This window comes from Lithobates pipiens, unplaced genomic scaffold (genome assembly GCF_037356315.1).
Source record: "Lithobates pipiens isolate NorthernLeopardFrog02 unplaced genomic scaffold, aLitPip1_a1.2 Scaffold_13, whole genome shotgun sequence".
Lineage (NCBI taxonomy): Eukaryota > Metazoa > Chordata > Amphibia > Anura > Ranidae > Lithobates > Lithobates pipiens.
The window spans coordinates 221,318,166-221,340,594 of record NW_027507718.1 but is presented as its reverse complement, the minus strand read 5'-3'; the positions used below and the strand labels follow the sequence as shown (position 1 = coordinate 221,340,594).

Here is a 22,429-nt window from a genome sequence, read left to right as displayed (position 1 = left end):
ACTCACACAGAAAAACATCTCTTACATAACATGGTCACATATCCCAGGAGGTAGTGAATATCCCATTAGTCAATCATGATATCCCAAAAATAGGGCAAAATCTTAACTAAGCAACCGTCCCATAACCAGCTCCAGGGGCGACAGCCCGGGGGTATCAAGCCATGGTCCCCACAATCTCTCAAAGCGTCCCGCCCGGCCTCGGTGTTGGTAAATATACTTTTCCATACTCAAAACATTTCCCATCTGAGTTATCCATTCCTTCAGCCTCGGAGGGTCACTCGCTCTCCAGTGTTGAAGTATGAGTTTGCGCGCCTGAAAAAGGGCTCTCCCCAGGGCCTCCCTAACCGGCGTCCCCAATGTGGGATCGTCCAGCACACCCAAAAGGCACACCTTCGGATCCTGTGGAATCCGCACCTGGAAGGCCCCGTTAAGAGTTGCAATGACCTCCGACCAATATAAGTGTAGTTTGGGACAACGCCAAAGTAGATGTATGAGGTCCCCCCTATCCCTGGCACATCTAGTGCAGAGGTCACCCTCCCCAATCCCCATCCTATACAGTCTAGCTGGTGTTCGGTGCACCCTCATAATAATATATAGTTGCGATAAGCGCTGTGCCGTATTCAGTGAGCAGCCTTGTATTGCCTGTAAGGCTTCCGCCCATTGGTCCTCCTCAAACACTCCCACATCCCTCTCCCAGGAGGCAATCACCCTGGCGGGGAAACCCGGCATAGATGCATTCAGTAACATATTATAAGAACTGGATATAAAACCTTTAAAACTGGTAACTTCAGTCACAAACCGAAAAATTGGGGTAGGAGATTGCCTCCAGGGATTGTTTCCAGCTTGAGCCTTGACAGCGTGGCTCAATTGCAAATAATAATAGTACATACCCTGAGGGATGCCATATCTTTCCCTTAATTCTGCAAAAGAGAGCAGTGATCCCCCAGAAAAAATTTGAGACATAAGAGTCACTCCACAGCGCCTCCAACGTTCAGCACAAGTCAAATCGACCATCTCCCCATAGTACCGATTATGCCATATCGGGCTATACTCCGTAAAGCCCTCCACATTCTGCAGTTGACGTGTTTTATTCCATATTTTTTGAATTAGGGCAAACGTTGGGAAGAGTCTATTAGACTTGGCGAACGAAAGAGTCTCCAAACCCGCCACCACTCCATCCGACCCCGTGCCATGGCTCAGAAGGGCAGCGGCTGGGTTCTCCACCCCCTCCCCCCCTCCCGGCCATTCACCACGGAGCGGGCAATATGCTGCAATTGCGCCGCTATGTAATACAGCCATGGGTTGGGCAGAGCCAGCCCCCCCGCCTCCTTCGGCTTCTGAAGCTGCTCCAAACGTATCCTAGGAGGTTTGTTAAGCCAGATAAATGATCTGAATAAGGAGTTAATAATTCTAAATAGTTTAAGCGGGATCACCATGGGAGTATTATGTAAAATATACAGTAATTGTGGCATAAAAATCATTTTAATAAGATTCACCCTGCCCACCAGTGACATCTTCAATTTAGCCCACACTTTCGCTTTATCTCTGATCCTGCCCAGCAACGGGGAAAGGTTCAGTGACAAATAATCACAAGGTCGCGAGGTGACCCATATCCCCAAATATTTAAATTTATCAGCGACTGGAATATCATACCGCGTAGGAACCCGAGGGGAGGGAGCATCCAGCAACATAAGATGTGATTTGGTCCAATTAATCACCAGACCCGAAAAAGACCCGAAGTGCCGAACCACTCTCATAGCCTCAACCAGAGAACCTGAAGTATCCCCTAGGAACAACATAGCGTCATCTGCATAGAGCATCAGTTTTTCATGTAACTGCCCATATTTAAAACCCGTTATCAAGGGGTTGCTTCTCACCAGAACAGCCATAGGCTCTATGGCAAGAGCAAACAGCAGAGGTGACAAAGGGCACCCCTGCCTGGTTCCCCTAAATAAAGGAAAAGGAGTTGACACCCTCCCCGCCTCTCTAATGACCGCCGATGGGGAATTATACAGTAGCTGTACCCATGATAAAAAGCCAGGCCCAAACCCAAACCGCTCGAGAGTTGCCCACAGATACCCCCATTCAATGCTATCGAAAGCCTTATGGGCGTCGAGCGACAGCAATGCCCTGTCCCCCATATTATCCGCCCGGGACTGCACATTAAGAAACAGGCGACGAAGGTTAATTGCCGTAGACCGCTCAGGTATAAAGCCCGATTGGTCCGGGTGAATGAGGGAGGCGATCACCGTGTTGAATCTCCGAGCCAGCACTTTAGCAAGGATCTTGATATCATTCTGTAGCAACGATATCGGCCTATACGAACCGGGGTCAAGCGGATCTTTCCCTGGCTTAAGAAGCAGCACAATACTGGCTCTTCTCATGGACTCCGGAAGGCAGCAGGATTCCCTGGCCAAATTCAGGGTATGGAGCAGTTGAGGCAGTAGTACTTCCCCAAACTGTTTATACACCTCTATTGGGATACCGTCATCCCCCGGGGCTTTAGAGTTGGGGAACGAGTTGGCAGCCAACAACATCTCCTCTAGTGTAATAGGCTCCTCAAGAAACTCCACTTGGGAATCCGCCAAACTCGGTAGCTCTATCCCCCGTAGAAATTCCCGAACTTCAGCCAGATTATGTGTCGACTTGGACTCATAGAGTTCCGAGTAGAAACCTACCAACTCGTTCATCACCAAATCCGGAGTGTTAACCAGCCTGCCCAACCTGCCACGCACAGCCCCAATCGATGGGGAGGACCGTTGAGAGTGCACCAACGTCGCCAGCAGCTTGCCCGTCTGCTCCCCCTCCTCAAAAAAGGCCAGCCGATTAAAAAATCTCTTTTGGGTCGCCTTGGAGGCATCCATTCTATTAATAGCATCCTGTGCAGCTACCCAGGCCTCCCGGGTGGTCCCTCCCGAACCAGCAATATATTCCGCCTCCAGTCGTCTAACCAACTGGTCCGCTTGATCCCTCTGGGCAGACGTAGCACTTTTAATGGCGTTGACCTCAGTTATGAACAGCCCCCGTAGGAAGGCTTTAAAAGCATCCCAAGCAACATTGGTGTCTACAAATGCCTCATGTCTCTGCCAGTAGGCTTCTATGTCCTCTTCAAGAGTGTTAGTGGGAGAAAGAAGGTGTAACCAAAAAGCATTAGGTTTCCATGGGGCCCTCTGCAAAGTAGAAACCGGGTTGACCGTTATGTGCACTAACAAGGGGGAATGATCAGAGATACTTCTAGTCAAATACTGCACTTTTTCCACATGTTGGAACGCTGCATCCGAGCACAGACACATGTCAATCCTAGACAAAGAAAAATGCGTCTTGGAAAAGCATGAGAATTGCCGCTCGGTAGGGTTCCTGAGCCTCCACGGGTCCATCCAGCCCACCTCCCCCAAAAATCTAGCCAAGGACGTGGAATGCACACCCCCACCCCCCGGAGGGGGGGGGGTGTCTATCCAAGCCAAGGTCTAGGACACCATTAAGATCACCCACCAACACCATAGGGGTCCCCGGGTTAGCTAGCAAAAAAGTCAATAGGGCACGGAGAACCGGGGGACTAAACGGAGGGGGCACATAAACCGCAGCAAGAATGAATTGCAAACGTGACACTCTACACATCATCAAAAATACATATTTCCCCTCTTGATCAACCTCCAATGCCATCAGCTGAAAATCGAGGGCACGATGCACCAGCACACTCACCCCCCTGGAGTAGGAGGTGTGTGTGGAGTGATGCGCCCAGCCCACCCATGCAAACCCCAGGCACGACACCGTTCCCGGGGTCAGGTGGGTCTCCTGCAACACACAGATACCCGGCATATGTTTTCTGATAGCCGTGGATACCATAGTACGTTTCAGGGGATCCCCAAGGCCCCTCACATTCCAGGACAATATAGGAATAGCTGTCATCCCGGCACATCAGTTAAATGGACTATACAGAATAATTCTTCCATAAATACAGTATACTGCATACGGCATACCCAGCTCCCACACCTCCCAAGACCACCCACACCTCCATGGAAGGAATACCACAATATACAGTCCCGAAGAAGTGCATAAACCAGGCAGCATCCCCAATGACAAACCCCATCTAGGCCCCCCCTCCCCCCCCCAGGAACCATGTGGCAGTCTGTCTGCTGGGCTTGACCCGGTGCATTCCTCTGTGTGATTCTTCCACAATAATATAATGATGACCCCTCGCCCCCCTCAGGAGCGAGAATAATGCTAGAAAGAAAATAACCAAACTGGAAAAACAACAAAAAAAGTCTAAGGGTATAAACATAACCCCTCACCGGTCCATGTTGCAACAGGCATACCACGGCCGGTGGTTTCGTATCAACAGTGCGCTCCTGCAACGAAGGCACCTTCTTCAATAACATCAGTAGCGCTTCCAAGTGTTCAGTTCTGTATAAACTGCTCCCGGCCGGTCATGTTACCGGCCCCTAATCAGCCAATAATCGCAAAAGTCCTCAGTCAGAATAATCACTGTTTTGTAATCCAGAAAAATGTCCAGCACAGGCCATAGCCAGAAATGCCACAGGATCAATCCACCCCCTCCTCGTTCGCTCCATCCTGACGAAAAAGATGCTCATTCACCTCAAGCCACGCAGAGGCCTCTGTAGCGGACTCAAAAAATTGAGCCTGCCCTCCTGCAATCACACGGAGCTTGGCGGGATACAGCATGGCGTACTTGGCGCCTAATCGTTGCAGCCTCCTTTTCACATCCCCAAATTTTGCTCTGCGCCTCTGAACTTCCGCTGAAAAGTCAGGGTAAAAAGAGACCCTTACCCCGTTGTATTGAACACCCCTCTTCTCCCTGGCCAAACGCAGTATGATTTCCTTGTCCTTGTAATGAAGTAACTTAGCCAGCATGGTGCGGGGGGGATTGCCCGGAGGTAAGGGCCTAGGAGGGACCCGATGAGCCCTTTCGATGGAATAAAAAGGGGAAAACGCCTCACGGCCAAAAACTTCCACCAACCAGTTCTCCACAAATTCGGTAGGATCCCTACCCTCCGTTTTTTCTGGTAATCCAACAATGCGGATATTACTCCTTCTCAAGCGGTTCTCAATGTCCTCATGCTTAAGCTCATTAGCATTCGTGGCCCTGGCCGTGATCTGTAATTCCCTGACCATGGGCACCATTCTATCTTCCACTTCACTGATCCGGCCCTCCACCGCCGTTGTGCGCTCGCTCACTTTCTGCATATCATGTCTGATCAGCCCAACCTCCTCTTTCAGGCTTCCAAAATGTTCCTGCAGAGTCTGTACCGTTGCTGTGCATTTCTGCACCGCTCGCAAAATTTCGGCCAGCGTGGGTTGTTCCACAGTGTCTTCCTCCTCCAACACCTCCATCTCAGGGGTATAGTGCTCCCCCTCCACCTGCTGGGCCCGCTCAGAGGGTTCCCCCGTTTGTTGTGCCCGAAAAACAGCGGGGGTGGCATCCAGCTCTGCATCTTCCCGGGGCCTCTCCGCCCCCTTCAACTTCTGGGCATAATAAAGGATATCTTTCCCCTGGGCTTTAGGGGTCTTAGGGAGCGCCTTACCCTTCTCCTTGCTGTCCCCTCGTGCGCGCTGTGATGACGCGGCGCCATCTTGGATATTCAGCACAGGGCCTTCGTCTCCCCTCGGCGGCTTGCGGGCCGGCATGGCAGCTCCGGAGCCGGCAACTAAGCCAGATGATGCCCGCAGGATTCCCCGAGGCGGTGGATCGGTTCCTCGCCCGGTACGAGCCCCGGTTCGGCCGGGAGAAGGATCGTATTCAGGATGAACTCAGGGAGCTCTGTGAGACACGTCCGCTCACATGCCGCTCTTGGCCACGCCCCCGAAAGTGGTATTTCTAGTGGCCATCACATCGGCCAGGAGGGTTTCGGAACTAGCGGCTTTGTCCTGCAAGTCGCCCTATGTGGTGATCCACAAGGATAAGGTGGTGTTGCGTCCGCAAAAGTCTTTTCTGCAGAAGGTGGTCTCAGCGTTTCACATCAATAAGGACATTGTATTACCATCCTTGTGTCCTAAGCCGACACATCCTAAGGAAGTGGCCCTTCACGCTCTGGACGTGGTTCGGGCTCTAAAAGTGTATTTGTGGGCGTGGCTTGAGCGTGCGCGGCGATGGACGCTTAGACTGAGAGCTCCGCTACCCAGACCGGACAAATAGCGACTACCGGACGATCGCTTCGCCGCCATCAGCTCCAAAAACATCTACGTGTCTCCCCTGGACCTCCGCCACAGCGATGTCTCGCAAGCGGTACCAGGAAAAAGGCCCGAAACGCCTGGAATCCTTCTCCTTTCAGCCGCGCAACAAGGCCCAAGATGGCGCCGCCAGCACAGCACGGGCAGCCCTGAGTTACACGGACCTCCCTGATGACCATCCTCAGGACATTTCATCTGATCTGCAAACGACTTATCCTCCTGACTCATCTCCTTCAACCCCGGCATCGCAGAGTCCAGTGAAATCGAAGATGCGGATGGATCCTCACAACCAGGCCTCAGGCACAGTGAGTACCGGCCTACATAATGCAGCTGCTATATCAGATTTACAATCATCCATTGCTCAATTCCCCACTACTGGTCAACCGGTTCTCGACACGACTATGAAAGATATGCTTTTATCTTTACAATCGTCCCTAATGTCCAATCTCTCATCTCTGATCAATACTTTCTCCCTAGAGCTGAAACATGTGGACAATAGAATGCAGTGCTTAGAGACTAAGATGGGGGAATGTACTGACACGGTCAATGAACTGATTGATGCATATTCTGAACAAAGAGATGACGCTCTTTGGATCAAAGCTAAACTCGCGGACCTCGAGGACCGCTCACGAAGAAATAATATAAAAATACGCGGTATTCCGGAATCTATCCAACCCGCTGAACTGCATAACTTTGCATCCACAATGTTTTCCAGCATGATACCTGAGCTCACGCCTGTTGAACTCACCATTGATAGAATTCACAGACTGCCAAAACCACGCCATCTTGAGGCGGATATACCCCGAGACGTGCTCCTCAGGGTCCACTTCTTTCAGGCGAAGGAACAATTACTTCAAAAGGCTAGAGAGCTGTCTCCATTACCTGCGCCATACTCCACTATCCAACTGTATGCAGACCTGTCTCAACATACACTGCAATTGAGGAGGCAGTTACGCACCATAACTAAAGCCCTGAACAATCATAAGATAGCCTACAAATGGCGTCACCCAGCGACCATCCTGACCAGCCATAATGGTATTCCACACACCATCTCTACACTAGAAGGTGGACTGAAGCTCCTCCACGCATGGGGTATCCTAATAGACCCCCCTCGCCCTCAACAGGGTCCTGATGGCCAACACAATCCATTCGTCTTTGGCCCCTCTCGGGAGAAAAACAAACCTGCACGGCGGTGAATGACATGTCCGCCCTACTATGTTCCACAACTATTATAGTCCGGTCTGGAGCTGCGGCTATACACCTGTTTATTGAACTTTTCCCCACAAAATAGTCAGTTGCTCGCGAAAGCGGTTAGATACTGACATCCTTGCATTTTCTTTTGTTTTTATTGTGTTTTATTTTTCATCACTTGTTCATAGTCCAGTGTTTTCTTCTCCGTTGGTTCATTTTTTCTTTTTTTTCATTTTTTCTTTTGCCGATAACGAAGGTCCTCCTTGAGTGTTTGACACACACACTCCACACCTACGGCCTGCTACTATCCTGACACCTCGCCTGGTATCTTCATTTTTATTCCAACTGCACTGCCGTTCTCTTCCATTTTGTTTCACTAGGTCTTTTTGAATCTGCTCCTATCGGACCCGCTACTACCAGCTACTATCCTAGACTGGGAGCTGCTACACCCGGCTACTGTAAGTACTCAAGCTAACAACACACATCCCTCCAGCATACCATGGGCATCACCATCCTTTCCCTTAACGCTAACGGACTCAACCACCCTGTAAAACGTAACTCTCTTTGGAAATCAGCTCTGGCACACAACTGTGATGTTTTATGTGTCCAGGAAACCCACTTTGCTGCAGACGCCACACCTAAATATCAACACAGACTGTTCCCACATGTCTTCCACTCCTCTTCCTCAGAGAAGAAGCGGGGAGTATTGATAGCTATAAAGAACACGGTAGTATTCACGATGCACGACTACATTGCGGACACGGATGGGAGATATATTATACTGAACTGTACCATTAACAATGTATCCTATACTCTTGTTACAATTTACGCTCCTAACCAGGGTCAAATGACCTTTCTTAGGAAAACATTGAAAAAAGTAAGAAAAGTGCAAAAAGGTCTTTTACTAATATGCGGAGACTTTAATCTAGTCCCAAATAACTCAATAGACTCCACAGCGGGTTCCAAATGGTATGACTCCCCCTTGGAGTCTTTTATTGTTTCTAATGACTTGTATGATGTTTGGAGGTGTTGTCATGCGAGCGAGAGAGATTTTACGCTCCTCTCGCCGCGTCACAACACCTACTCACGTATTGATTTGTTTTTAGCGGATAAACGAGTTCTCCAGAGAACTTTGGGTTCCAGCATCCACACCGCCACCTGGTCGGACCATGCCCCCGTTAGCATTACCATCTCGGATGACTCCTACCATTCAGATTCTTTTATATGGAGAGTAAACAATTACCTCCTTACTTCACCACAATTCTCCGGTCAACTCAAGAAAAGTTTAGAAGAATACTTTCTGATTAATCAATCCTCAGTTTCCGACCCGGGGGTGGTGTGGAATGCTCACAAAGCGGTCATGAGAGGTGTGTTCCTCCAATTGGGGGCGAAAGCCAAAAAACAAAGAACCCAGAGGTTAGATACACTCACGCGTGACATTGCCTCCGCTGAATCCCTAAACAAAACCAACCCCTCCCAAACAATCCAAGCTAAAATATTTACATTACGTAACGAGCTTCGATCACTGTTACTGGAAAGACAGGTAAAAACGTACAAATTACTTAAGGCCACATCCTACAGTACCAGTAATAAAGCGGGTAAAATAATGTCACTAAAAATCAAAGGACATAGAGATAAAACGAAAATCCCGTATCTTTACCATCCACACTCAAACGAAAAACTACTTAAACCTAAATCCATAGCTGATGCATTTAGCACTTACTACCAAGACCTTTATAACCTTAGCGAAGACTCAAGCTGCACCCAACCTACCCCTGAATTAATTCAATCATTTCTTAAAAACTTGTCCCTCCCGACTGTGTCTCCAGAACAACTCTCAGAATTAAATTTGCCCTTTTTCGATCACTGAGATCATAGCAGTGATAAACAAACTTCCTTGTGCCAAATCCCCAGGCCCGGACGGCTTCACGGGGGAATACTACAAACAATTCAAAGACATACTAGCGCCTGCTCTATCCCAAACACTCAATCTAGCAGCCAAGTCCGCATCCTTTCCAAAAGAAATGCTTACTGCCATGATAGTGACCTTGCCCAAACCAGGGAAAGAACCTACATCTCCTAAGAACTTCCGTCCCATCTCATTACTAAATATAGACTTAAAAATCTACGCAAAAATGATAGCCAATAGACTTGAAGACATCCTACCCTCCTTAATCTCCTTAGATCAATCTGGATTCACCAAGGGCCGCCAAACGTCAGACGCCACAAGACGATTACTTAATATCATACACCACGCAGAATCCTCTAAACTCCCCGCCATTCTCCTATCCCTTGACGCCGAAAAGGCCTTTGACAGGGTCCATTGGGGTTACTTAGCAGCGGTACTAACCAAATTTGGAATTATTGGCCCAATACAAGATGCTATACTGGCTCTATATTCTTCTCCCTCGGCCAGAGTATTCTCTGCGGATGTCCTTTCAGCACCCTTTCAAATCTCTAATGGCACAAGACAGGGCTGCCCACTCTCACCCATCATTTTTAATCTAATTATGGAACCTCTTGCCGAAAGAATTCGAACGAAGACTGAAATCACTGGCATTCCCCTCGCTGGAATGGTCCACAAAATTAACCTATTTGCGGACGACGTGATCCTTATGGTAACTAACCCTGAACGATCCCTCCCGGTCATCCAAAAGACACTCGCCTGGTTTAGCGCTGTGTCGTATTATAAGGTAAACGAATCCAAATCATATATCTTGGATTTAGGTCTAGACCCTTCCGTTAGCACCCGTATCAAATCATCCTTCCCTTTCACCTGGGCAGAAAAGAGCATAACATACTTAGGTATCCAGTTGACCCAAACTACAAAATCTCTATTTGCTGCCAATTATCTACCACTCCGAACCAAACTACAATCAGACCTCACCAAATTAGCGACCCTTGAATTCTCTTGGACAGGGCGCCTAGCGGCGTTCAAAATGCTACACCTTCCTCAAATTCTTTATTTATTCCGCACCTTACCCATCCCGCTTCCCCTTAGCTATTTTAGATCTCTCCAATCACTACTATCCAAATGGGTCTGGCAAGGTAAGCGTGCCAGATGCAGACATTCCCAACTAATCAAACACCGCCTAGCTGGAGGCACAGGCTACATTGACTTCCAGGACTACTACATGGCCTCTATCCTGACACAATCCAAAGCATGGTCCCCACTATCTCCTAGCTCTTCCCTATGGGGGAAAATGGAAGCTTCTCTGATTCCAGGAGGCAACTTATCCTTGTGGCTATTCGCCACATGCTTAGGGGCCAAAACCCCTAACAAAATCCCCTAATTAAAACCTGGATAAGATTCACCCAATCAGTAAAATCTCACTCCACAGGGGTAACAGTTCATATCCCTATAGAAACCCTACATCTACTGATGCAATCGACATCCTACGAGTGCTGGAAGTCCAAAGGTATAACTTCTCTAACAGATCTTATCGACGGCGAAACCATAAAATCATTTCCGACGTTACAAACAGAATTCCGCCTCCCAAACTCCGATATCTTCTTGTATCTGCGCACCAAACACTGCCTCGCGTCACTTAAATCATGGGAATGTACGCTGCCTCGTGCAGTATGGCTTTTCTACAAATCCGCCACGGTACGTACCAAAGGTATCTCCCTCTTTTACAAATTACTCCAACATAAAACTACCTTTATTAAAACAGCGGCACTACTACGCTGGGAAAGAATTCTGGACCGCACATTTACGTTGGAACAATGGGAGATAGCTTGCCAATCCACCTATGGAGCCACATGTTGTGCCTCCCTATGGGAATTAGCATACAAACTGACATACGGTTGGTATTTGACTCCTGACAAACTCTCTAAATTCGACTCGAACAATGATGGAACATGTTGGCGAAAATGTGGTCACTATGGGAACTTAATGCATACCTTTTGGAGCTGCCCCAAACTCCAGGGCTTCTGGCACTCAGTATTCAACCTCATCTATGTAGTTACCAAACAATCTGTACCAGAATCTCCCCATTTAGCCCTCTTATCCTTAACTATTGATCAATTCCCTAATCCGACAAGAAATATCATAATTCATATACTGTTAGCGGCGAGGTTAACTATAGCTCGTAAATGGAAGAACGTTGATCCTCCCACGCTACTGGAGGTAGTTCAAACTACCCAGTCGCATTACTCACATGAAACTATACTGGCAATTAAACAAGGTCCTAAAAATAAACTTTTTTCCAGATGGCAACAGTGGAAAGACTGGGTCAGCTCCTCTGACCTAACTTCTCTCTTTAAATCCTAAATCTTTGAAATGACTTTCGAAAGCAAACATAAGCAGAGAGGCGGGGGACCTCGCTCGGGCACAGCATAGATCCCTTAGGGGGTGCCCGGGCGAACATCCTCCTTCTCTCAGGTAATGGCCAATTTTCACCGCTTTCCTGACCCAGTCTACCACTGTCCTAGATACCAACTAGCTCATCAACACTTCTTTGTATCTCAGGGGTGATACTCACCCCACTGTGTGTGTCCCAGGTTATTATTACTATCCTAGTTAACGGACTAGAAAACTCCTGTTATGTCTCACTAGCATTTTCTCAACAATGAAGATGTTCTATGTTCTTGTTTTTTTATTTTTTCCTCTCTTATGTTATCTCTCGTTTCTCTATGTTTAACAGTTCTATGTCTTAAGAACAAACGAACCATATTACTCATTGTATAACTTCGTTTGGACTATATGGTTACCAGATTCTATGGATATATCGCTTATGATGTTGTGACTTATCACATGTGCTACCGTTTGGTTAAACATGAATGTATATCCACTGTCACCTACTTATTGTATTATGAAAAACTGAATAAAATCTTTTGAGAAAAAAAAAAAGTGTATTTGTCTGCCACGGCTCCCTTTCGGAAGTCAGACTCACTGTTTGTTTCAGGGGCTGGTCCAAAGAAAGGCATGGCGGTCTCGTTGGCCACCATTTCCAGGTGGATCAGACAGATTGTAGTACAAGCCTACGCCTTGAAGGGGCAGATGCCCCCCTTTCCGGTCACGGCCCACTCCACAATCGGAACGTCTTGGGCCTTCCGACACCAAGCGTCTGTCTCTCAAGTGTGTAAAGCGGCGACCTGGTCTTCTGTCCACACGTTTACCAAGTTCTACAAGTTAGGCGTCAGTACTTCGGCTGATGCCTGTTTTGGGCGCAAAGTTTTGTAGGCGGCTGTATAGTTGCAATTGTGTATGCAATAATTCTCTTTTTTTTCCTGTGTTTTTTTTTATTTTTTTGGGGGGTAAAAAGGCAGTACCTTTTTAAGTTAATGCACTATTGTGGGTAGTCCCTCCAAACGCTGTTGTTTTTGTGTGTATAGTTACCATAGTTCCCACTTGCCATAGTGGAAGAAGTTTATGCTGTTTTCCCACCCCTCGTTTGGCACTGCTTGGGGATGTCCCAATGGCTAAAAGAGGAGCTGTGTCGGTCGGTGAATATAAGCGAAAATAGGATTTTTTTTTTTGTACTCACCGTAAAATAATTTTCTCTATAATTCACAGACCGACACAGCACCCGCCCCTCCAGTTTTCCTTTACGTTATACTGCTGGTTGACGTACTGATGACTGCATGGCAGGCTGTGGGGTTGTTACCTAAGGGACCGCCCCTTGGGGAGAACTGGAAAATTCAGTGTTTTACATAACATGTAATGCCTAGTATTCTGTTAAAGGTTGCGTAACAACCCAATGGCTTGAGAGAGGAGCTGTGTCGGTCGGTGAATTACAGAGAAAAGGATTTTACGCTGAGTACAAAAAAATCCTATTTTTTTGTAAGATAAAATTAAACTGATATTTTGACAGAGGCACTAAGTTGGCGTGTATGAGGAAATGTTCCCTAACCCCAAGGAACTGCTGTACCATTGATACCGGGCACACCCTTTCATCCACCTGTGCCTGCAAGGTGACCCAAGCTCCCTTACCATACTGGTCAGTCTTTGAATGCTGCAGCCATATGTGGACCGCCGATTGTTCACACACTACTTGATTATGGCGAATGCCCATGCCTCCAAACTTGGAGCACTGTACCAATTCCGAGATACAGAATGCACCATAAAACCCTAGCACGAAAGCCGTTTTAAACAATAAGGCCTCATATGCTGAGTAACAAACTATTGAAGTTGCAGCGCACAGACCGGCCAGTATTTCCAAGGAAATTGGTCTCCTGCTATCTGACACGGAGGTCCTTCTTCTGTACCCTTTAACTGGCTGTTTCACAGAGAACTATGACCTACATGAAGGCAAACCTTTCAAATTACAGAAAAAGGAAATGCCTGTCAGAGACTTCACTATATGACTACATGAAAAACCATCCATCATGAGGGATGCTGTAAAAGCCAAAAGCCTGCCTTCCGTGGGCCTATCGCCATCCTAACCGGAACTGCTGGTGAACGATAACTACTTTCTCCAAGATGCTGAATATCCGGCCCAAGTTCTGGGGGCCTCCGAACCCATAATAGCTTCTGCTGGCAACTTCATACCAGAAACCATACGTGATCCGGACACCTGGTTCTCTTCTCGTCTGCCTCTGGCATCAAGCTCTGAAAACGATCCATCTGAAATTGTGACAGAGAGTCAGTAATGTTCAATTTACCAGGCGTATATTTTAGCTTTTAGCCATATTGTGTTTGAGGCATAAAAATACTATCTGCTGCAACACTGTAATAACCCAAAATGACTTGGACAAAAGGAAGTTCACTGCAAAAAGAACCCCTTTGCTATCTGTCTCCACCAATATTCGTCGGTTAGCAAAATACTCTCCCTATAGTTCCAGAGAAACAAAAATTGGCAATAACTCCAAAAGCACTTTATTTTTGGTCGCATTCTGGCGTATCTAATAATCGGGGCCGGGCAGCACACCAATGGGTTTTCCACATTGCCCCAAAGCCCTTTGACCCTGCTACATCAGTAAATAACCGAAAGTCCGTGGCAAATACAAACTTTTGTTGGAACAACAACAACCGTTGTGTGACTCCAAAAAACAAGCCCAAACTCCTAAATCTTCATCCAGGCAGCTAAGAGTCCTAACGGCGACTGCATTTCTTTTAAAAGCACCGTCCTCTTCTGCAGAAAGCGTGCCAACAAAAATCTCAGGTAAGCTGAACTCCCATTTTAATCGTGTCAATGTGAATCCCCAAGAATTCCAATGAAGAAGCCTGAACAAATGTCTGCCAAAGGTACGCCGAAAAATTGTATCATTAACTGAAAATTGCACAACAAAACCGCACACCTCGCATCATCCGCCGGACCAACAAATAAAAAATTGTCCAGGTAGTGGACTGCGCTGTCCACTCCCGACTGGAAACAGAGCGCCCAATGAAGGAACATTGAAAAGTCCTCAAAATAAGCGCATGATAAGGAGCAACCCATGGGAAGACACTTGTTAAAAAAGAAGCAATCCTCAAAATGAAAGCCCAGGGAGTTAAAAGTCGCAGGGGAAATTGGCAAAAGGCGAAAAATGCTGATTTTATATCAGCTTTAGCCATTAATGCCTCTGGACCACACAATCTAATTTTCATACTTGCATCCTCCAATGACGCGTATGAGACTGAACATAACGACATATCAATGTCATCATTCAACGACTGTCCTTTTGGGGAAGACAGGTGATGAATAAGGCAGAAAGAATTATGTTCCTTTTTAGGAACCATCCCCAATGGGGACAATCGAAAATTTATGAACGGGGGGTCCCTAAAAGGGCCCTCCACTCACCCCTCCGCAATCTTTCCATACCTTATCCCTCACCACCTGTGGAAAGGTGGCAACCGACTTGAGGTTGCTCACCATCGTACTCCATATCCCCGCAAAAGGGGGTAAGGAAAAACCCTGTGAAAAACCCTCAGAGGGCATGCGCCTTCTTCCTGTTTGGATATATGTCCAGCCATGGGCGGATTTTTTCCAGCCTCACTGGAGTGCAGGCCCTTGAGAAAAATATCCCTTTGCCCAGGCATCACCACTGAAGCATTTTTCTTAAAGCATTTAAACACCGGGTGCGCTCCCGCACAGAAAGGGCACTCATGCTTATATTTACAAGAAGCGTTCCACCAAAACAGCAGCCATTCCTGGCTGGCTTCTGGGGCAAAATTAGATTGAGCCATAAGCCCACGTCCTTCATGCCCCATTTGAGTGAAGGGTGAATGGCCAGTTTTTGTCTAAATGATTCATCGTAAAAAAAAAAAACAACCTAACCCTCCAAAATTTTTGATTCCAAAATATGGTCCAAATGTTGGAACAGACCACCACCTACTCTGGGGTGCTTCTCGACCATAACCCCAGCATATATGAATCTGTTAGGGTCCATTAACTCCTAAGCTATAGACCCTATTAAAGGTGTGCTGTGCCCTCAAAGGAGTGCCCTCCTTTGTCATTCTTTTGGCAATCTCATTGATAATATCTTCTTTGGACAAAGTATTTAAAAGTTCTGACTAGAGGTCGACTGATATATCGGCCAATATTTGGCGTTTTTTAATTAATCGGGAACGGCGGATTGTGCTGATAAAAAAGGCAGATTATAACTTCAGCAGGACTTGCAAATTACTTCTGTAATAGAAGTCAATGCAAGTTGCCTGAAGTCTTCTGTGGAGGGACTTCTCCTCTCTGGGCAGTCTGCCAAGAAAAGACCAAAGAGATGCAATGTTTATACTTATGAATGGACTGAACTTGGTGTGTAGGAGTTTCTCAGTTTAACCATTTAAAGACAATATTTTCTGACACTTGTTGCTTACAAGTAAAAATCCTGTATTTTCTGCTAGAAAATTACTTAGAACCCCCAAAAATTATATATTTTTTTTTTAGCAGAAACCCTAGGGAATAAAATAGCGGTTGTTGCAATATTTTGTCACATGGTATTTGCGCAGAGGTCTTTCAAATGCAATTTTCTTGGAAAAAATACACTAATGATTTAAATAAAAAAACAAAACAAAAAAAAAAAACTAAAAAGCAGTTAGCCAATTTTTTTTCGTCCAAAAGTTTTGATTACCTGTTTTTGTGTATTTAATATATAGGTTATTGTGTTTTTTTTTTTTTTGTTTTTTTTTTTACATCTAAATTATACATATAAGTAAACTGATTGGAGGTTTATTTTGGTTAATGTTTAAATGTAAGAAATTTTCTGCATCACTTATTACTTAAGGCTGCTTTCACACTGGAGCGGGCAGGCATTGATGGTAAAACGCTGCTAGTTTTAGCGGCACTTTACCATCATTTTAGCGGCGCTATTCAGCTTCTAGTGGGGCACTTATAACCCAGCTACCTGCCGAGGAAGGGGTTAAATGGGCCCGTGAAGCGCCGCTGCCAAATCACATTGCAGGCGGAGCTTCTGGCCCCGCCCACCCATGGCCCTCTCCTTTGATCAAATAAAAAGCAGCACTGGCACTGCGTGTGTGCTGCTCATGCCGGCTGTCTGATGACTATCTGTGACAGACAGTGGGGATTTTCAGCGCTGATTTGTGGGCCTGGCGGGGGGGGGGGGCGCAAAAGCTGAAACGTTGACGCAGGAGCGACTGCGCCACCTCGAGGCCAGGCCTTGGTGGCCTTGTGAGATATCCGGCCCTGGTTCAGACTCTTTATGCATTTAGGAATACATATAGGGCTGAAACACAATTTTGTGGTATGGTGCAAGGCAAGTTACATGGTCAGAGTGTTGAGTTGCGATTCATATTGAATGTATCCTCAATACACTAATGCCCTGTACACATGGTCAGACATTCCGACCACAAAATCCGTCTGATTTTTTTTTCGACTGATTTTGGCTGAAACTTGTGTTGCATACACACGGTCGGACAAAGTTGTTGGTAAATTGAATCGTTCTGAACGCAGTGACATTCGTTGCGCAAGACGGGACTATGTAGAGGCCAGTAGCCAATAGATTTCGTCTAGCAATTTATTCTGAGCATGTGTGGCACTTTGTCCGTCGGAATTCTCTACAAACGATCAGAAAAAGTCTGATCGGATTTTGTTGTCGGAAAATTTTAGATCCAGCTCTCAAACTTTTTCCGTCTGATAGAGCCCACACACGATCGGATTTTCCGACAACATAATCCGATCGGACCGTTTCCGTCGGAATTTCCGACCGTGTGTACAGGGCATAAGGCATTGCGGCTTAGATGCATATTTGCTGCTGGTCTTTGGTCTGTTTCTGTGAATTGGCAGCCCATTCAAAATGAATGAGCAGCTGTAACACAACACATGTCAACATATGATACAACGCATCATACAGCAACAGACAGGTGTGGATGGGCCTCTGAGCAAAAAAATGTGTGCTGACAACCTCTTGGGGCCTGTCTTTAATTTGTGCTGGCTTTACTTGTTGAAAGTATGTGCATGATAGATTTACTTTTTAGCTAGTATAGCATTGTTTATTTGCCTTGCCTGTAATATGCTGCATTCAGTGCATACTGCTCAGCATGTTGGTGAAAATAAATGTACTGAACATTCACGCTTGCAGCAGCTTTTGTCTGAATATTGAACAAGGAGACTTCTCAAATACAACATTTAATTGTGTCCAGTGTTTCTTCTCTACAGTACAGTAGTTTAAAAGCTATTCCTTATGTAAGATTTATGAGACTGGCAGATCTCATTGATAGGTCAGTGACAATGTCTGGAGTCAATCCAATACTAACCACAGTGTGTATAAATAGTTCTAATGTAGCATTTGTTTTTTTTCCCCAGCAAGCTAAAGTTTATTTATAGATACAATTAACGATTTCCACCTTTATAAAGGTAATATTGATTTGAAATGCAATGTCTGTCTCTTCCAACTCAACCAGCACCACCATTAAGTGACTAAAGTGTACTTGTACCCATGTCAACGTGATAGGTTAACAGTCTACTGAGGTGGGTAGCTACTGTAGATGAATCAAAATCTGAAATGGTTTATCAGCTTTAGGTTCTGTACTGGCTTTAAACCACAAAAATATGCTGCACAAAATAAATGCACAGCCTCGTGTACCATCGGATGGTTTTCATAATGCCCCTTGGAATCGTGAAACCAGGCCATGGGGATGTGCCCCCCCCCCCCAATCCATACCAGACCCTTATCCGAGCACGCAGCCCGGCCGGTCTGGAAAGGGGGTGGGGACAAGCGAGCGCCCCACCCCCTCCTGAAACTTACCAGGCTGCATGACCTCAACATGGAGGGGTAGGTGCTTTGGGGCGGGGGGGGCCCTGTTAACAGAGGCTTCCAGATTACAATAACCCCCCCGCAGACCCCGACATCAATGGCCAGGGTTGTTGGGTAGAGGCCCTTGTCCCCATCAATATGAGCGGAGTTTTAAGTTTTTGTTATAAACTGCCCTATATTTTGGAGCTCAGTCTGCTCTTGAAGACACATAGTGGTGCATGCTGATGGCTGCCTTTTTTTTGCTGCAGTCACTTTGTAGCTTGATGTGATTACAAGCACTGGTAAGGCTAGCCATGCATAGATTTTTTCCATTCAGCTTGCAAGGTTGTATGCATTGCATACTAGCACATTATGTGAAATTTACCTTAAAACAAATCTGTTCCAGCGCCGCCTCATCAGCATCCCCCGGGACTGTGACATAAGGGGGCGGGGTCACCATGTGACATCACCTGGGGACCCCGCCCCTTGTCCCTATATAAGTCGCCGCACAACGAGTCCCTGTCATTGAGGCCAGAGAGAGCACTGAGTCAACATCTCAAGGAAGAAGAGGAGAATGCGGCGACAGAAGACCGGGCCAACGCTAGTAAAAGAGCTGGAAGAAGAAAGCGGAGGCCCAGCAAGAAGAACCGAAGAGGGGGACAAGACCCCCGAAGTCTGAAGAAAAGAAGGCGGTGGCGACAGAAGACCGGGCCACCGCTAGCAACAGAGCTATAAGAAGATAGCTGAGGCCCGGCAAGAAGAACCGAAGAGGGGGACAAGACCCCCCGAAGTCGGAAGAAGACCCCCGGATGGTGGTGGCGACAAAGAAGAAAGCCGGGCTCCTCCGCTAGTAACAGAGCTAACAAAAGAGCAGAAGATAGCGGAGGAGTCCGGCGAGAAGACCCCCCAAGACGGAAGACCACCGGAGCGGTCTAGTAAATTATTTTAAAAACTTGTGTTTGTGTTTTTTTTATTATTTACACTTTTTTCCCCAGGTGAATGGGTAGGGGTACATGGTACCCCCATGCTCGTTCACATAATGTGAGGGCCGGTATCTGGGGCCCCCTTATTAAAGGGGGCTCCCGGATTCCAATAAGCCCCCCGCCCACAGACCCCGACAACCAACAGCTAGGGTTGTCGGGAAGAGGTCCTTGTCCTCATCAACATGGGGACAAGGTGCTTTGGGTGGGGGGGCCACCTGCTTGTCCCCACCCCCTTTCCTGACCGGCCAGGCTATGTGCTCGGATAAGGGTCTGATATGGACTTTGGGGGGGGGGGGACCCCCTCGCTGTTTTTCGGCGTAGGGCTTCCCCTTTAAGTCCATACCAGGTGACGGGGCTAGAGAGGTGTCAATCTCGCCTATGGAGGTGGCGACATTGACTTCCTGCGCTAGTTCCCTCTACCTGGAGCCACGTTCAAAATGAACAGACTTTTCTCCGTGTGTAGGCAAGTCCGTTCATTTAAAAAGTCCGGACTTCCGTCATAGTCCGGTGGAAAAGTTTGGTCGTGTGTGGGCAGGTCCGCTCGTTCGGAAAGTCCAGCGGACCTCCGCTCCAGAGTCCGGTGTTCTGCCTAATAGAGTCCGGCCATCAATATGTGTCCGCTCCGTACTGCGCATGCGCAGTACGGAGCAGACGAAGCTTCGGAAAATCTCCGAAGCTGAACGGCGCCTGCGCCGTGAGTGGAGGTGGTAGCCCCACCATCCAAGCGGACATAGGGTTGTGAATTTTAGAGGGCCCCTCGCGGGCGAGCTTCGCTCGCCACGCTTCGGGCTCGGCCTCGCTGCGCTCGGCTCTTTTTTATTCTAACTCTATGTCCACTTGGATAGTGGGGATAGAACCTGGACTCACGGCGCAGGCGCCGTTCATCCTCGGCAATTTTCGGAATCTGTGTTCCTGTTTACTGCGCATGCGCAGTACGCAGGGGACAGCATCTGATGGAGGACCCTATTTGACAAGACACCGGCGGTTTTTCCGATCATGTGTATGCGGCATTATAAGTAGTTACAGCCTTTTGGAATAAAGGTTTTGCATAAATAAAAGCACCTCTGTCACTAGTAAATAGTTAGTTTGTTTTAACCCAATAACTGCTATATCTGCAGGACAGCTTGTTCTGTTGAAAAAAAAAAAAAATCAGACTTGCTGTTCAGATCACTAAGTGAAAATAAAGGGAAGAAAGCCTTACAAAAGCTATTACATCTGAACTAGTAAGCTGCAAAGGCCCCTACTGACTGTGCAGCAGGCCTCCTCCAGTGCTTATCACCTGACATTTTAGCAGGGCACCAATAGGTATTGGAGCAGGGTGTATATATAATTTTACTGTAGAGAATTGGGTCATACTAGTATTAAATTAGTAACCTTTTGGCAGGGCAGGGCAAGGCAACTATTGCTTGCCTTCAAAGTGAGCTATATATTTAAATTCATATGTCATACAACGGTAGGACAGATATCAATATTGTTAAATCCCATTATTTTGAGAAAATACTTCTTATTGTTATTAGAAATCTTATGTGAACTAATGCTAGGGCATCCTACATCATATGATCTTTGGCCAGTAGTATTCTTTATTAATATATGTTTTTGTGAATAGTTGAGTTGCTTAGTTTTGTTCCCATGTCCTATGCACGAAAACAGGTGCAAAAAATTGTCAGCAGGTACTCTGGGCTGATGAGTCAAAATTTGAAATATTTGGCTGTAGCAGGAGGCATGTTGTTTGCTGAAGGGCTGGAGAGCGGTACAATATAATGAGTGCCATCAGGCAACAGTGAAGCATGGTGGAGGTCCCTTGCAAATTTGGGGCTGCATTTCTGCAAATGGAGTTGGGAGATTTGCTCAGGATCAGTGGTGTCCTCAATGCTGAGAAATACTGGTGGTATTTTATCCATCATACCATCCGGGAGGTGTGTGATTGGTCTCCAATATATTCTGCAACAGGACAACAACAACCCCAAACATACAGCCAACGTCATTAAGAACTATCTTCAGTGTAAAAAACAACAAGGAGTCCTGTAAGTGATGGTTTGGCCCCCACAGAGCCCTGAGCCCTGATTCACAGAAGATCTCCAAGATGTTTGGAACAATTTACCTGCTGAATTCCTTCAAAAACTGTGTGCAAGTGTACCTAGAAGAATTGATGCTGTTTTGAAGGCAAAGGGTGGTCACACCAAATATTGATTTGATTTTTTTTTTTTGTTTGTTTGTTTTACGTTCCATTTTGTTAATTGATAGAAATATACTTTTAACGCTTCTATTTCTGAAAGCATTCTTACCCATATGTCACTGGACTTTGGGTAGTTATCCTGGGATGATCACCCTGACACCGTGTTTTAGAGCTGGCATTTGGCTCTCTTGTAAAAGCAATTCTTGTGGCTAACTAACTGCTGGACTACTTTTACAATCAACGGGAGAGAACATCCCTCCGCCACCTTCCACAGCTTTCTCAGGCACCCGTCCCACCAGGAGACCTGACCAACCAGGTGGCGTGTCTACTGGCTGGTTAGGAAGCCAAGCAAAGAAAGGATCGGCTTTGATCATCTCTCCGCTATGGTAACCCAGAAGCAATGACCTGATGTCCTGACATGTTTGGTATCTATTTACTCAGCGAAACATCATCTTTTATGTTTAGAAAAAAAATGGGTTATTTATTGTTTTATCACATTGAAAGTAAAAAAAAAAATCTTTTTGACCAAAAAATTTAAATGGAAAAACCACTGCGCAAATACCGTGTGACATAAACAATTGCAACACCCACCATTTTATTCTCTAGGGATTCTGCTTTAAAAAAAATATATATATAATGTTTGGGGATTCTAAGTAATTTTCTAGCAACAAAAACTACTAATTGTTACATGTAAGCAAAAAGTGCCCGGTCTGGAAGCGGTTAATCTTTTTCTATCTTTTATTAAAGTAATACCCTGAAGGTCTTTATTTTTGCACTT

General features: G+C 46.5%; 1 protein-coding gene across 2 annotated transcripts in view; it reads left to right on the top strand.

Moving 5' to 3' along the window:
- The window catches only part of TNKS (tankyrase), a 315,565-nt gene that overhangs the window by 50,796 nt on the left and 242,340 nt on the right, over window positions 1-22,429 (top strand). The gene's annotated exons all lie outside the window — the stretch shown is intronic.